We start from the raw sequence: 7,825 nt of genomic DNA, 5'->3' as shown, positions 1-7,825 counted from the left end.
AGCTTCTCCCCTGTCACACAGGCTCTTTTAGGTTTCTGCTGTCCTAAGATTCTCCCTCTTTCCTATGTGTTTGTGCTTAAAAACCCAGCAAATGCCATCCATACAGCATCATTTGACACCGATTTTTCAATTGAATATAGCCTATGATAGGATCCCTTTATGTATTCACACCCAATAGGACCCTCCTTCTTGTTTTTATTGCCCCATTGTACTCTGTGTCAAGAGGAAATGTGATAGCTATACGTTGGTGCTTCCATCAGGAATGAAAATTCACATTGGACTGACATTTTTATTTTTCTTATAATATGGCATTAGGCACCCATTCTGGAACGGGTGGTAATGGCCCAGCAGCCCGAGTTACAGGTCTGAGTGAAGCAAGTTTTTTTTTTTATAAAACACTTTTTATTGCTTTCCATTAAGAAAGTTAATGAACATCTCAACATCAAAAGCATAACATATCCTCTTATGAAACACGATTGGAAAACACCTTCCTAATCACACATTTCAAATGTCAGGAGCGTTACTGTGCAGTAGAGAAAAGAAAAGAGTCCTTTTTCAAAGCATCGCCCAATATCAACTGCAGGTATCTACTGTTCCCCTTATCCATGGGTGTAGGACATGAGGAGGAGAGGGGGGACAAATCGCCCCCACAATTTTAAGTGGGGGGATACAATGGCATTTATCCCTCCCAGTTTCCCCCAGTTTGTGTCGCTCTGCAGCCTGTGCAGTGATGCGTGCAACAATCTTCAGACAGCTTGAGCGGGTAAACAAGGTCCTTCCTTCCTTCCTCCCTCCACCCACCTCCATTCCTCCCTCCCTTCCTTCCTTACTTCCTTGTTTTTCCTTCCTTTTCCTTCCTTCTCCTTTTTTCATTTTCCTTCCTTCCTTTTTTCTGCCTTACCTTTCCCTCCTTTTCCTTCCTTCATTTCCCTTCATTCCTTCCTTTCCTTCCTTCAATCCTTCCCATTGCTTCCTTCCTTTTCCTTCCTTCATTCCTTCCCTTTCCTCCCTTCCTTCCCATTGCTTCCTTCCTTTTCCTTCCTTCCTTCCTTCCTTCCCTTTCCTTTTCCTTCCTTCCTTCCTTCCTTCCTTCCTTCCTTCCTTCCTTCCTTCCTTCCTTCCTTCCTTCCTTCCTTCCTTCCTTCCTTCCTTCCTTCCTTCCTTCCTTCCTTCCTTCCTTCCCTTTCCCTCCTTCCTTCTTTCCTTTTCCTTAATTTTCCTTCTTTCCCTTTCCTTCCCTTGTTCTTCCTTCCTTTTCCTTCCTTCCTTTTCCTTCCTTCCTTCCTTCCTTCCTTCCTTCCTTCCTTCCTTCCTTCCTTCCTTCCTTCCTTCCTTCCTTCCTTCCTTCCTTCCTTCCTTCCCATTCTTTTCCCTCCTTCTTTCCTTTTCCTTCCTTTTCCTTCATTCCCTTTCTTTCCCATTTTCTTCCTTCCCTTTCCTTCCTTTTTCTCCTTCCTTCCTTCCTTCCTTCCTTCCTTCCTTCCTTCCTTCCTTCCTTCCTTCCTTCCTTCCTTCCTTCCTTCCTTCCTTCCTTCCTTCCTTCCTTCCTTCCTTCCTTCCTTCCTTCCTTCCTTCCTTCCCATTCTTTTCCTTCCTTCTTTCCTTTTCCTTCCTTTTCCTTCATTCCCTTTCTTTCCCATTTTCTTCCTTCCCTTTCCTTCCTTTTTCCCTTCCTTCCTTCCTTCCTTCCTTCCTTCCTTCCTTCCTTCCTTCCTTCCTTCCTTCCTTCCTTCCTTCCTTCCTTCCTTCCTTCCTTCCTTCCTTCCTTCCTTCCTTTTTCCCTTCCTTCCTTCCTTCCTTCCTTCCTTCCTTCCTTCCTTCCTTCCTTCCTTCCTTCCTTCCTTCCTTCCTTCCCATTCTTTTCCTTCCTTCTTTCCTTTTCCTTCCTTTTCCTTCATTCCCTTTCTTTCCCATTTTCTTCCTTCCCTTTCATTCCTTTTTCCCTTCCTTCCTTCCTTCCTTCCTTTTTCCCTTCCTTCCTTCCTTCCTTCCTTCCTTCCTTCCTTCCTTCCTTCCTTCCTTCCTTCCTTCCTTCCTTCCTTCCTTCCTTCCTTCCTTCCTTCCTTCCTTCCCTTTCCTTTCCCTTCCTTCCTTCCTTCTTCTCTTCCCTTTCCCTTCCTGCCTTCTTTCGTTTTTCTTCCTTTTCCTTCCCCTTTTCTTCCTTCCTTTTCCTTCATGTCTTCCTTCTCCTTCCTTACTTCAATCCTTCCTTTTCCTTCCTTCCTTCCTTCCTTCCTTCCTTCCTTCCTTCCTTCCTTCCTTCCTTCCTTCCTTCCTTCCTTCCTTCCTTCCTTCCTTCCTTCCTTCCTATTGCTTTCCATTAAGAAAGTTAATGAACATCTCAACATCAAAAGCATAACATATCCTCTTATGAAACACGATTGGAAAACACCTTCCTAATCACACATTTCAAATGTCAGGAGCGTTACTGTGCAGTAGAGAAAAGAAAAGAGTCCTTTTTCAAAGCATCGCCCAATATCAACTGCAGGTATCTACTGTTCCCCTTATCCATGGGTGTAGGACATGAGGAGGAGAGGGGGGACAAATCGCCCCCACAATTTTAAGTGGGGGGATACAATGGCATTTATCCCTCCCAGTTTCCCCCAGTTTGTGTCGCTCTGCAGCCTGTGCAGTGATGCGTGCAACAATCTTCAGACAGCTTGAGCGGGTAAACAAGGTCCTTCCTTCCTTCCTCCCTCCACCCACCTCCATTCCTCCCTCCCTTCCTTCCTTACTTCCTTGTCTTTCCTTCCTTTTCCTTCCTTCTCCTTTTTTCATTTTCCTTCCTTCCTTTTTTCTGCCTTCCCTTTCCCTCCTTTTCCTTCCTTCATTTCCCTTCATTCCTTCCTTTCCTTCCTTCAATCCTTCCCATTGCTTCCTTCCTTTTCCTTCCTTCATTCCTTCCCTTTCCTCCCTTCCTTCCCATTGCTTCCTTCCTTTTCCTTCCTTCCTTCCTTCCTTCCTTCCTTCCTTCCTTCCTTCCTTCCTTCCTTCCTTCCTTCCTTCCTTCCTTCCTTCCTTCCTTCCTTCCTTCCTTCCTTCCTTCCTTCCTTCCTTCCTTCCCTTTCCTTTTCCTTCCTTCCTTCCTTCCTTCCTTCCTTCCTTCCTTCCTTCCTTCCTTCCTTCCTTCATTCCCATTCTTTTCCTTCCTTCTTTCCTTTTCCTTCCTTTTCCTTCATTCCCTTTCTTTCCCATTTTCTTCCTTCCCTTTCCTTCCTTTTTCCCTTCCTTCCTTCCTTCCTTTTTCCCTTCCTTTTTCCCTTCCTTCCTTCCTTCCTTCCTTCCTTCCTTCCTTCCTTCCTTCCTTCCTTCCTTCCTTCCTTCCTTCCTTCCTTCCTTCCTTCCTTCCTTCCTTCCTTCCTTCCTTCCTTCCTTCCTTCCTTCCTTCCCATTCTTTTCCTTCCTTCTTTCCTTTTCCTTCCTTTTCCTTCATTCCCTTTCTTTCCCATTTTCTTCCTTCCCTTTCATTCCTTTTTCCCTTCCTTCCTTCCTTCCTTCCTTTTTCCCTTCCTTCCTTCCTTCCTTCCTTCCTTCCTTCCTTCCTTCCTTCCTTCCTTCCTTCCTTCCTTCCTTCCTTCCTTCCTTCCTTCCTTCCTTCCTTCCTTCCTTCCTTCCTTCCTTCCTTCCTTCCCTTTCCTTTCCCTTCCTTCCTTCCTTCTTCTCTTCCCTTTCCCTTCCTGCCTTCTTTCGTTTTTCTTCCTTTTCCTTCCCTTTTTCTTCCTTCCTTTTCCTTCATGTCTTCCTTCTCCTTCCTTACTTCAATCCTTCCTTTTCCTTCCTTCCTTCCTTCCTTCCTTCCTTCCTTCCTTCCTTCCTTCCTTCCTTCCTTCCTTCCTTCCTTCCTTCCTTCCTTCCTTCCTTCCTTCCTTCCTTCCTTCCTTCCTTCCTTCCTTCCTTCCTTCCTTCCTTCCTTCCTTCCTTCCTTCCCTTTCCTTTCCCTTCCTTCCTTCCTTCTTCTCTTCCCTTTCCCTTCCTTCCTCTTTCATTTTCCTTCCTTTTCCTTCCCTTTTTCTTCCTTCCTTTTCCTTCATGTCTTCCTTCCTTTTCCTTCCTTACTTCAATCCTTCGCTTTTCTTACTTCCTTTTCCTTCTCCTTCCTTCCTTCCTTCCTTCCTTCCTTCCTTCCTTCCTTCCTTCCTTCCTTCCTTCCTTCCTTCCTTCCTTCCTTCCTTCCTTCCTTCCTTCCTTCCTTCCTTCCTTCCTTCCTTCCTTCCTTCCTTCCTTCCTTCCTTTTCCTTCCTTCATACCTTCCTTTTCCTTCCTTCATTCCTCATGTCAGCTGCACATTAAAAGAATAAGGCACACGTTAAACAGCCATTGGGACTTCTTTTCATTCACCATGCCAAACCCCTATCGGCTGCTAATGATGGTGACGAGAGTGGTATTTGCATCATTCTTACCCAAAGAGAAACTCGACAGCGCCAGAACGGCGATGACCAACATCCCCTTCATTTTTACCCGCTCTCCTCATGGGCTTTGGGTGCCCTGGTGCCCCTCGTTGAGGTGTCCTCAGGCCTCTCCTCCTTTAGAGAAGATGGCAGTGTTTGGCAAGTAGAACCCTGAATATCTACTCTGGCACAGCTGTGGACGGGATGAGTCTTGAGCTCCAAACTGGGATCTGCCCGGGGGCAGGGTTTTGATGAACCCTGTCCCGCCTGTGCTTTCCTGTCCTTCCCCCCCGCAGGACAGGCCCTGGGACCCCCAGAACACTGAATGCTGAAGGCTGGCTGGACTGTCGCCCAAGCCACTGCCAGGCCTTGCACTTGGGCTGGGAGAGGAGAGTTTATGGGAGGAAGACATTCACCCACCAACAATGCAATGTCCTCTGCTTAAGAGCAACCCTTGGCAAAACAATCTCCCATTGCATGAGTCCTGATGTTCTGTTCTATATACTAGAAAGTCCACCCGCCCACTTTACTTAGGGCACTGCGCACAGTGTAGTTATAGTTTTTCAATCTGCTACTGGCTAGCGACGAAACAAAATGTGATTGCTTACATTCTGACACATGCAAAAGTCATGGCATGACTGGTCTTGTACAGGGCCGTCATGAGGTGGGTGCCAGACGGCAAACTGCCCCAAGCCTCGCAGTGCACAAGGGCCTTGCATGCTGCGGTAGATGCCTTCCTACTGCTCTGACTGCAGTCACATACGTGTGCTCCCTTGCACATGTGTGTTTTGCATCACGCACATTATGGGGAGGAAGTAGGGTGAAGCTGACTACAAAAGGAGTGTTCCCATTGTGACCCCGCCTCGTCATTCAGGACACTGAACTCGTGCATGCCATAAGTCTATTAGACTGAATACACAGAGATGTTCCAACCTGGCAGAGGCCCCTCACCTGGCAGTGTCCCCCCCCTCCGACCTGGCAGAGGCCCCCTCACCTGGCTGTCACATCCAAAGCTGTGATCGAACTTTTTTTACAAGACTTGCACAAGTCACGGAGATGTATTGTACGCTGATAAATCGATGGCAACTAAGTTGAAGGAAATTTGTTGAGCGTGTAAGAACTGCAGGCCCACTGCATTGCACCCTGTGTGTCCACTCACTAAAGCGTGTAGTGCACTATTTATACTCAAATCTGTGTAATTGAGAAATACATCGTGAACTTTCATCGAAAAGCTTTCTGTTCAAGTTGCACAGTTCAAACCCATTAAGCAGACGTTGCGCCGCGCACCAACAAACCTGGGCTACTACAACAAACATCAACACAATGCTGTGTGTTTTCAAATCTTTCAAGATGTAACTCTGCTAAACGGGGCCATTCTCCTGGCATGTTTATGACTAGATGGAGCAGCGCAATCACAATGAAAGACCAGCATCAGCCAGAGTTTTACATTAAGCATTCTCCTCTTGATATTGCTGTTTACTGTTTCCACTGGCTATTTATTTGCCTGCACATAAAGTAAAATCTATACAAGGCCTAACATCGTGATTTGTCATTCCATTGATGTATCATTTTTCTAAAGTTTCTTAATAGTTCAGCTCAGATAATGGCCATAATCGGAAACGCTGAGTCATGCCTCAGAGTAAGGAGTTTGTGTATGGTATCCTCGCCAGAAGTGGTTGCCTCTTATTGTGCGATATGTTAAATAGTAATATGCGTCTCTTAGATACTGCTTTGTCGCTTTCAAAACTTTTTATGTATTGAAACCAGGAATGTTTGACCTTATTTGCTTCACTCCCATGGTTGATGATTCCAATAAGGATTTGGAGACCTTAAATATGTATTTTAAAGCTTAAACATTGGTGCCTCCAGTGGAGCTTGTAGAGAGGTCTCCACCCTAGTGTGTGAGCATCGAGTAGTAGGTGAGTGCAGAGTTATTGTGAGATGCGACTGAGACCAATAAACAAGTTGCTTGTTCTGGTATTTACAGGGAGATGGGCACTTCAGGGAAGGAATCCTGGCCTCTTAAACTGTTTCATGAATAGAGAAACTTGAGCGGCGTACCCTCGTTTCATTTCATGAATCATGATAACAGGAAAAGACAGTGGCTGTGGCTCAGGGGAGGTGTGTGCATTACCTTTAGATGTAAATCAGTTTAGGCCCATTGGAGGCAGATTTGTTCCCGCGACCACTAATACATGTTGAAAGCAACCTGTCCTTTTCAAACGTCTGTTACAGTTTTTCATACAAGAATTCAAGTCGTTTTACTGTCGTCACCAGATGTAAATAATTTACTGTTCTTGGTAACGTAAGGGGATCCGTGCATGTCACATTTGGCTTGGTGGCTACTCCCGCTGTGGCAGATGTGGTAGCTGAGACAGTCATTCCAGTCCTGTGGCTGCAGAGACTGCTCAGAGGAGCGCAGCAGACAGAGCCTGCCCCACTCATGGCTCAAAATTAGCTGGTTTCCCCCTAGCTTGCGCCCCAGTGAAGGGAGCCTGAGAGCAGGTGTTTTCAAAGCAGAAATAATCTGCAAACAGTATTGATTTTTTGGACCTCACAATATATATTGAACAGAACCAGATCAGAACATGCACATTTCGTAAAGCTACGGAGGTCAATGCTACCTTACATGCTACCAGTTGCCATCATCGAACAACGATTCTCAACATACCATCAGGAGAATTTATAAGAGCAAGAAGAAACTGTCAGACCAAAGAACACTTTGAGAAAGAATGCAGGCTTTTACAATCAAGATTTCTGTCAAGAGGATATTCAAAGAAATGCGTTACCAAGGCTTTGGATAAAAGTTTGCAATTAACGCAGGAACAAACTCTGGCTATAAGGAACAAGACTTTGGAGTCACCCACTATAGGTTTCATCACAAAATTTGGCAACAATCACAAACATGTTAGAAAGATTTTGATAAAAAAAAAACAGCCTTACCCGTTTAATATATGGAAGCTTATTTTTCACATTATGTGACAGGGGCACTTTACATGACGGAAGGTAATACGTTTTCCATACATTTTGTGACATGAACAAACACAAATGAATATAATAATGCTTATACTTCTTTAAATGCATCATAACTAACAATTGCTTTGTATCTACCTCTCTCCTAATCTCACCCCTGCTTTCTCCGCCCCCTTATTCCCCACCCCATTTTTGTCTGTTTTTTTATTTTTGACATCCATGTACTTATTTGTTTCATGTACTTACACTGTTCTTTTGGATGCATATTCAATCTCACTTTGTCGTTTTATTTTTGATATATACACATGTCTACCAATGTGATTATTTGTTTCATGTACTTACACTCTTCTTTTGGATGCACATTCAATCTCACCTTGTCATTTTATTTTTTATATATACACATGCCTACCAATGTGATTATTTTGTTATGTTTTCATTTGTTTTATGACTATATGATGTTAAGA

The sequence above is a fragment of the Ambystoma mexicanum genome, chromosome 9 (genome assembly GCF_040938575.1).
Source record: "Ambystoma mexicanum isolate Mex_15411 chromosome 9, UKY_AmexF1_1, whole genome shotgun sequence".
Taxonomy (NCBI): Eukaryota; Metazoa; Chordata; class Amphibia; order Caudata; family Ambystomatidae; genus Ambystoma; species Ambystoma mexicanum.
Note: the sequence above shows the minus strand (reverse complement) of the source record.